Source organism: Talpa occidentalis, unplaced genomic scaffold (assembly GCF_014898055.3).
Source record: "Talpa occidentalis isolate TD23 unplaced genomic scaffold, MPIMG_talOcc4v2.1 talOcc4.15, whole genome shotgun sequence".
Lineage (NCBI taxonomy): Eukaryota > Metazoa > Chordata > Mammalia > Eulipotyphla > Talpidae > Talpa > Talpa occidentalis.
Genome location: NW_023601543.1, coordinates 70,845,042 through 70,854,001, shown reverse-complemented (window position 1 = coordinate 70,854,001; position 8,960 = coordinate 70,845,042). Strand labels below are relative to the sequence as shown.

At 41.5% G+C, this 8,960-nt stretch overlaps 1 pseudogene; it reads left to right on the top strand.

Annotated features, from left to right (window-relative positions):
• The first annotated feature begins 8,389 nt into the window (after positions 1-8,389).
• Positions 8,390-8,647, top strand: LOC119246765 (60S ribosomal protein L37a-like; annotated as a pseudogene).
• The last annotated feature ends 313 nt before the right edge of the window (positions 8,648-8,960 follow it).

Here is an 8,960-nt window from a genome sequence, read left to right as displayed (position 1 = left end):
TCTGACTCATGGCCCTCCCCGCACCGATGCCAGCCAGCGCTTTCATCGTGACTATCACGGTTACAGTTTTAAAATATACGGCACATTCCAAGCAGGCTGCAGTAGATTTCTCAGTGGCATTTGGAAGCGTGTTAAAAATATGCAGCTTGACTTTTCATCCCCTTCACACCCTCTGCGTTTCCCTTTCGGAGAGCTCAGAGGGAGGCATAGTGGGAAGAAAATCAGCCCAAAGAAAGGAAAATAGAATTTTACCCCCACAGAAAACAATGTGCATAAACAAATCTATTGTTCTTAATTCAGGTTCTGATTCTCATGCCCGCCTGTTGGTGTCTATCATTTTATTTTTGCTTAATAATGACTTTCCATTTAAGAGTGTTCTTTTATTGACCTGCCTCTGCCTGTCTCCATACTCCTGCTGTTCCATTTGATGCTCCGGCTCCAGCTCATTTTATTTATTTATTATTATTTATTTATTAAGATTTATTTATTTATTTATACAAGCACTGGGTACAGTCAGAAGAGCGGGAGGGTGAGAGAATTCACCAGAGCCAGAGCGGGGAACAGAACAGCCAGACTGACGAAATACACTGCTGAGGGGAGCAGCAGGCGGCAGGAGAGGTCTGCACGCCATGTAGGACCCTCACCATCGGCCGGGGATCAAACCGGCGCTGCAGAGGCTGCGGGCAGCTTTGCTGCCCAGTGCTCAACTGCTGCGCCACCGGGGAGGCCCTCCAGCTCATTTTCGTGTCGCTCTTGGGGGGGTCTCCCTCTCCCCTCAGCACACTCGTTCACTTTATCGGGGTCCCTTCCTCGTCCCCGCTCTCTGAGCTTCCCAGATCCTAGACATGTCTTTTCTTCAACTCCAAAATATTGTTTCTCAACCTGGACCCTTTTGGTTACCTAATTTTTTTCCTTAATTCATCCCCGTGTGTTTTATTTTTAAAATCTCTCTAGTTTTTTTCTAATTGGATTTCCAGTTTCATGCTTCCTGTCCAGGCTTACTTTTGCCAGAGGGTTTTCTTCATTGCTTTCTTTTTTCTTTCATTCCTGAGTTGAGTTGGCAAGGCTTTTCATCCCTGCTTTGCTCTTCAGATGTGTACCAGATGAAGGATTTAAGGCAGCGAGTTGGAGGGCAAGTGGAAGGAGCATTGGATCTGGAGTCAGAAGGCCACGCTCAAGTCTGAAATCTGCCACTTAATCATCAGAATCTCATCTGTAAAATGGAAATAACGATGTTCCCAGGCCTCCTATCTCAATTGAGATAAAATGATGTAAAAACACTGCAGTTGTTTCCTGCTCGTGGGATTTGAGTCTTTGTGGAACTGTTATTTCCATAAATAGAGAGGCACCTCTTTTCCAGTTGTACAAGGCCAAAATAAAATGATGTAAAATGTTAACTGAAGCATCAGAAGTTTAAAATTTTATGACATTCTTCAAGAGGTTCGAATAAACCTCTTGTCAAAAATCCCTTGGTAACTCTGGCCTAGAGAATGTCCCCTGTATCTGTACCTCTCAGGTATAGCATGGACCCCAAGAAAGTTGTGGAAGAAGGGGCAGCATATGAAAATTTATTTGCAGTGTTAAAATTAAATTAGAATTAAAAGACATCTTAGGTCCTAGGAGCCAGAAATTATCATGCAAATTTCCCATACAAAGATGGAATCTTATCGTAATCACTCACTGAAGGAGGTTGTGCAAACTTTGCATAAATCCTTTTAGTAATCGGCACTTGCTATTTAGAGAAGCAACCCATTTCATTGCCAGATATCTAGTTTTGTGCAAAGTTGCACATATTGTTCACTCAGTGCTTTTAGTGACTCCCAGAACAAGTCCAGTTCTTCTTACCTGGGCGAGCTCTTGGATGTTTCCAAACGGTTTCTGGGTTACCCTTTTCTATAGGCTAAGATTCCTGTTCCTTTAATGGTTTCTTGTAACGTGGATTTTCATGCTCTTCAACATGCCAGACTGCTCCATTTGCCAGTGTCCTCTGTAAAACTGAGCACCCAGAACTGGATGCAGCACTCTGGGCCTGTTTCCATCCTAGAGATCTGGACAGTGTAATGTCTCACTTGCCTTTGGAACATGGATGCTCTCTGGGGTTTCCGAGTGCTGCATTGCAATTTATAAAACTCCAACAAGAGGGCCTCCCCTGGTGGCACAGGTGGTTGAGCGCAGTGCTGTGAAGCTGTCCTCAGCCTCTGCAGTGCCGGTTCGATCCTGGCCGGCCGGCGAGGGTCCCACATGGCGTGCAGACCTCTCCTATCTTGTCTGCTGCTCCCCTCAGCAGTGTATTTCGTCAGTCTGCCTGTTCTGTTCCCCGCTGTGTCTCTGGTGAATTCTCTCACCCTCCCATGCATCTAGCCTGTAGCCGGTTCTTGTATAAATAAATAAATAAATCTTAAAACAACAACAACAACAGCAACAAAAAAACTCCAGTAAGAACCAGTAAGCTAATTTCCATGTGGATGTCAAGAACTTCCATCAGCCCACTAATTTTCAGTAAGATGATAGAGGACTTTAAAAAGTTCAAGTATTGATAATGAATTTATTGTTCTGTAGAAACCAGAGGTCTCCATTCAATGTAATTGGAACCATGGTGGACTACTTAAGTTTATGATAGCCCATGTGTCATTTTTATGCTAAAGACAGAATAGTAGGTATCAAGTTCATTTTTATAATTATTTTTAACCTTTATTGAGTTTTTACTCAGCAATCTCAGCATGTAAACTGTTTCACATATGCAGCAACTCTGTGAGGTTGTGCAATTATTATTCCTATTTTATACATAAGGATACTTAGGCACAGAGAGGTTTATTAATTTGTCTAACGTCATCCAGCTAGCAAGTGTATCTGAGCCCAGGAACTTGGACTCCAAATGCTACACCGCCTCACCTAGCCCAGCAGTGCATATTTGGAAAACAGTCATGTTGATTGGTTGTTTTTGCCAAAAGAGAAGATGTGAACAAGACTGTCCTAAAGTTCCCATGTTTCCCACATCCTTCCATGGAACATTGGTACCTAAGGATGAGCTGTTTTTAAGGCCATATAGTTGGTTGCCATTTTTTCTTAACTGAGCTACTTTGCCCATGCTGTGCTATTGCCTGGTTCAAATGTAAGTGACAGGGTTTCACGAGATAGTGCACATGAGAACAGTTTGTGGGTGCTGAATGTACTGTATATACTTACAGCCTCAGATTAATCGATGAATTTTACATGCCTAAAAATGCCTTTTAAAACAGTTGCTTCTCTGATCGTTTACATTTCCTTTACAAAGTATTTTAAAACTTGGTTAATTTATGGTTATCAGCTGCTGCAACAAACATAATAATAATGACTTCGGAAGTTTAAGATCCAAATGGGAAGCCTTTGTTAGAGACATTGGCAAAGGGCAAAATGGGAAATATTTTAAATCTTACAACGGTACTTTGTAATTCTCTGAAGCAGAAATTCAGTTAAGCTCAACTGTCTATGATGTTCAGAGAGCACTGAGGAGAAATTTACATTAATTATGTTGCGCCACTCCTGGATATACTTAAATAGCAACCACAATAGCAACAACAAAGCCCTAAAGACACAAAGAAATTCTCTAAATTAACATTGTGTTTTAATGGGACAGCTAATATGAATACCTTATGTCTGTCTTTATTTCTGACATCTCAGTCCTATTTGTCAGCTAACTTCCTTTTATCCATTTTTGTTCCCCATACACGATGAATAATTCTTTCAGTTATTCATATCATCTGCCTTCACACAATATATTTACTGAATTATCATGGCCCACTTATAAGCATCACTTTGGGAGACTAAACAAATTAAGTCCATTCAATCTCTCTGTGTAAATGACATTTTCAAAAACAAGTTGAAAAAAAAATCAACCCATTCAGTATAAGACACAATAAAAATGTCAAGAAAACTGGGTGTAAAGTCAAACAAGCAAGTTTGTACATTTTTATTATTATTATCTTCCCAAAATGGAAAGGAAAATAGAAAATACAAGAACCTTAATTTTTGAGACCAGTGTGGGAAACTGTAATTACATTAGCAACATCCAACAGTGTTATCAACACGGAGCAATTCCTCTCATTTCAACACAGCAGCTGACTCAGAAAATCACACCTTCTAGCTCATGGGATTTGTGACACTTAGTAATGCATGTGTAATTGGGTAAAAATAGTCATTACCACAAGCTGTATTTTTATTTGCTTCTGTATTTCTCTAAAGGAAAAAAATACTCCTGGATCTTTTCCTGCTTCTTCAAGAGCTATGGCCAGGTTCCCTTTGAAGGAGTAGTAGGGGAAGCACATAATTTTCCCTCTATCCTTCCAGATTCTTGACAGAGATCTCTGTGTAACAAAAGATAGATTAGCAGGAGAAAACCAAACAGGAGTTTAAAACATGTTCCTCTATACAAGGGAGAGATCCAGGAAAACCAGCGAACTCCCTGAAATGACCCCAAACCAACCTTAAGTACCATCTTCAGCTAAAGACAAAAGATGGTGGAGGAGGACCTTTAGGGTAGGTTACCAGGCAAAGCACAGTAAACAGGGTATTGTTTGCACATTTCAGTTTCTGCCTTCTCTCTTGATAAGAATTTCCATAGGGCCTTCCTGGTGGCACAAGGGGTTAAGATACAATCTGTGAAGCTATCCGCAGCCACTGCATCACGAGTTCAATCCCCAACCAGGGAGCTACCCACATGGCGCAGCAGACCTCTCCTGTCTCGCCCGCTGCTCCCCTCCCCTCATAAGTGTATTTCAGTAGATCTGCCTGTTCTGTTCCCCACTCTGTCTGTGATGAATCCTCTCACCTCCCCCACCACACCTCTGGCCTGAACCCCAGTTCTTGTATGCATAAATAAATAAATCTTAAAAAAAAAGAATTTCCATAGATTTGGCCATCTTCCTCTTCCTGGTTCAGAGAAGGAGACACCTTCACCAATGGAGATTTCCCTTATGAATATAAATGTCTCTTAGGAAAGGATATTTCTACTTGGTTTTCAGAGATTTTCCTGTGTCTTCAGTTTCTTAATAATAACCAGCTCAAGATAATTCATATGCCAAAGAGGCATATTTTGGGGTGGCAAATTTTGCTTCCTTTCAGAGTATATGGCATGACTTTTCTCAATACTAGTCACCTGAGTGCTGTCATATTCCTGACAGGGAAGACTTGTACCAGTAAAACCCCTAGAAGCTCTTCTCCTTACAAAGCAGCTGGGGGTACTGGAAGATTCCACTCAGCTCTTAACCAGATCTCTTTGCTTCCACTTATGCTTACTTCTTGTTCTCCTGGATTCTGCTTTCAAACCATATTCCTGAAATATGAATTGTATAATGGTCCTCCTCTGAACAAAGGAAAAAAAAAAGCAATTATTTATTTTTAAGGGTAGAAGGAAAGGGAGAAGATCCAGTTACTGACTGATGGTTCACACTGGAGCTGCAATTACAGGAGCTAGTAGGGTGAGGCAGGTCGGCCCTTTTAAAGGTTCCCAAAATGGCTGCTCAGCTCTGCTCCCTTTCCCAGCAGCCAATTCATTCAGGACATCAAGGACAGTGATCACAGAAGTGTGCAATTACCACAGAACCCCTCTGGCTTTGAGGGTGTCTGGATGTCAGGGGGAAGAGTTCAGTCTCTCATCCTGGTGAGAAAAGAGGTTTGTGGTTTGTGCCAGACCAGGAAGTGCCAGCCATCCAGAGGACCCAGTGGTGCAAGGCTCAGCTGCCCTGGGCCATTCCTACACTGGTCCTGGCTTCTCATTGCTGATCTCTTGAAGTCTAAACTACCAAGCATCTAGCCAGAGAATTTGTTAGGAAATCCAGTGCCATCCTCTTGATAATGCTTATTTTCTCCTCCACGTCTTGGATCCTCTGCTTTTGCTTTTGGTACTAGTGTTCTATTTATGTTGGAGCTGTGTTTCTCTCCTCTGCCTGTCTTTCTGTCAGTCCCCAACCACCTTCCACACCATCCATAAGGGGAGTGTCTTTATTTTCCTGTCATTCAGATGAAGCCTGCCAGAAGGAAGTCAGGACATACAAAGGCAGCAGGGGATTGGGGGTGGGAAAGTTAAGCCCTCACCTTTAATTCCATGGAGTCTAAATATATAATCGCCACATTTCATTCTATTTCCAGCTCCACCTAGATGTCCCATGGCATCTGGAACTTGAGAAGAGTCCTTGTCTTTCCCTAAAGTCACTATTCCTCCTTTTGTCTTCCCATTCTGCAACAATAATGTCACATTACACCAAGATCTACCAAAGCTAGAAATTCACAGTCCTTTTCTTTCCTTTATTATACATCTGTTCATCAAGAACTATAGTTGCTGGCCTCCAATATTGCTCAGTATCACTGCCTCCTCTCTTCACTGCTCTGTCTTCACCATTTCTCTCCAGCAGTCTTCCAATAAATCTCAGGCCTACAACCTCATCCGTGGTGGGATGTTTACTTTATCTTCCATATTTGCTTTTGTTCAGAAGGGAAAAATCTAATCCCTCCATGAAAGACTTCAGTGGTGACATTCCTTTGCTATTCACATGTGATTAAAACTTTGTAGCTGAATTAGCAGCCTTTTCTGATCTGTCTTCTTTTCCAGTATCTTTTCTCTCTTTCTTTGCTCCCCGCGCTATCCTTCCCGACATTGATCCTGAACATGGGAAGGTCCATTGTGGCCCATATCACTCTCTCTAACTGTAATATATATTCCCCTGTTTCTTCCCCACAACATCTGTCAGTCTTTGAAATTCCTTTTATGTATCATTACACCCAAAGAAGCTTCCACGATACCCACCACTTCCAAGGCAAGATAACATTCCATTTTTCTGTGTCTACTTAATCCTATCATAGCACTCAAATGTTCATGTGAATGTTGGTCTCTCCAACTAAAGTATGAATATTTTGAGGGTACAACACAATATCTAGCACAGCACTTGATCAAAATGAAGTCCTGATAAATGAATGAATAACATGCAAACCTAAGTTTCTTCATAAGATTTTTAAAGATTTATTCATTAATTTACATACTCGAGTATACTTTCTAAGATTATAATGACCTCAACAACCCAAGGGTTCTGGATGTTTAAATCTGCACTGGAGTAACCACACATATGAGACAGTATGATGGATACACTAGAGATCATAACTGAGAGTAAGAGGTCAAATATGTGAACAGATCAAGAGGCTATATTTACATCTTTATTCCTCCTTCCCGATCATTGTTTAATGGATACATCTTTGGCTTATCAAGCAGAAGTGTAATCATTTCTCAGGACATCGCTTTCAGGTCTGGCCAAGGGCACCCATCAACAGAACCCATCATCAGCTGCGGTTGACCAGCGCTCTAATTTGACTGTTATCATTGAACTCTTTTGTAAGAAAGGTTGACTAAGCAGTGACCTTGTCTGTTTCACAAGATATAGAGAGCTCTCCCTCCAAGCTTTCCCATAAGTTTCAAGACCTTTCGTTTTAATATCTGGGAGCTGTGGATGAGGTATAAATAACCACTCAGGGAGTAGTGTGATAAAGACATAATAGCAGATCAACAGTCCGACAAGCCAGAATCCTGCTTTTGATGAAACTATTAAAATCAGAAAAATATATTGGCATAGTGATTTCTATTTTTGAAACCTATATGGAATTTACAGTGAGAAAGAAAATGCATGTAATTCAGTAAGAAGAGTAAAATGCAAGAACTGAAATGCATTTAAAAATTTCACATTGTCAAGCTAGTCAGTTTCATGTATTCTATTGGACATCTGGTGGATCTGGGGCTCCATCATGTTTTATGATAATTCAAAACCTGGCACTTTCCATGCATTTGCCATACTACCACTATGTTAAGTTGCATCCGGTGAGTCTTCCGTCCCGGACAAATTGCTCCACAAATTGTTCCTTAAAACACCTCGCGCTCTACTTCTGCCTAGAATTCCTTTACCCCTTATGTCACCTTCTCTAAGTCATGCCCTTTCTTCAAGACCTAGCAAAATCTATAAAAAGCCTATATATAGTGCTAGAAAGGGGAAGGGGCTGCCGATTCTAAGAACCTTGAGGGCCATTGCAGCAGAGGAGTATCACGATTTGACTTATATTTTTTACAGCTCAGTCTAGTTGCAATGTTGAAAATGGACTCTAGGGTATAGGGGAGAAGCACGGAGATTAGTCTATTTCAATAACCGGGGTGGGAGCTTGTGGCAAGTTGGACATGGGTGGTTGGGAGGAGGTACCTGACTTTGGGTATATTTTGAATCAGATACACTAATACTTTGCATGTGGGTATATGAGAAAGAAAGGGATTATAGATGACTTCATGGTTTGGGGGGAAATGTGAGAAGTTCTATGTGGTGCATTAGGCTTAAGATGTCCACTAGGCTCTGTGGGCTCTGACCTGATTTGTGGCAACATGACGAAACACACCAAGAAGGTCAAGGTCATTGGCAAATACTGGACCTGTTGTGGTGAAGAATATTGAGATTAGACAACACACCAAGTGCATGTTCTCCTTCTGGGACAAAATCAAGGTAAAGAGATGAGCTGTGGGGACTGGGCACTGTGATTCCTGCATGAAAACTGTAGCTGGTGGTGCCTGGACCTACAACACCACTGCTGCCCTCACAGTAAATCTGCCACCAGAGGACTGAAGAAACTGAAAGACCAGTAGGAGCTCCACCATTTGTAATGTTGCTGGCTTATAATAAATGGGCTAAGTTATGTAACAGAAAAAATGATGTCTCCCAAGCATTCAAATAGGTATTTGTATATGTGGGTCTGGAGTTCAGGGAAGGGATTAGACTAGAGATACAAAACTGGGATCTTCAACACATAGAGGACATTTAAAATCCATTAGATTGATGACATTGCCAAAGGAGCGCATGTACACCACAGAGAGAAAAGCTTTAAGAAGTGAGCCTTGGGGCATTCTGATATTAAGATGTCAGGCAGATGATGAAAAGGGATTGAGGAACTCTCAGGGG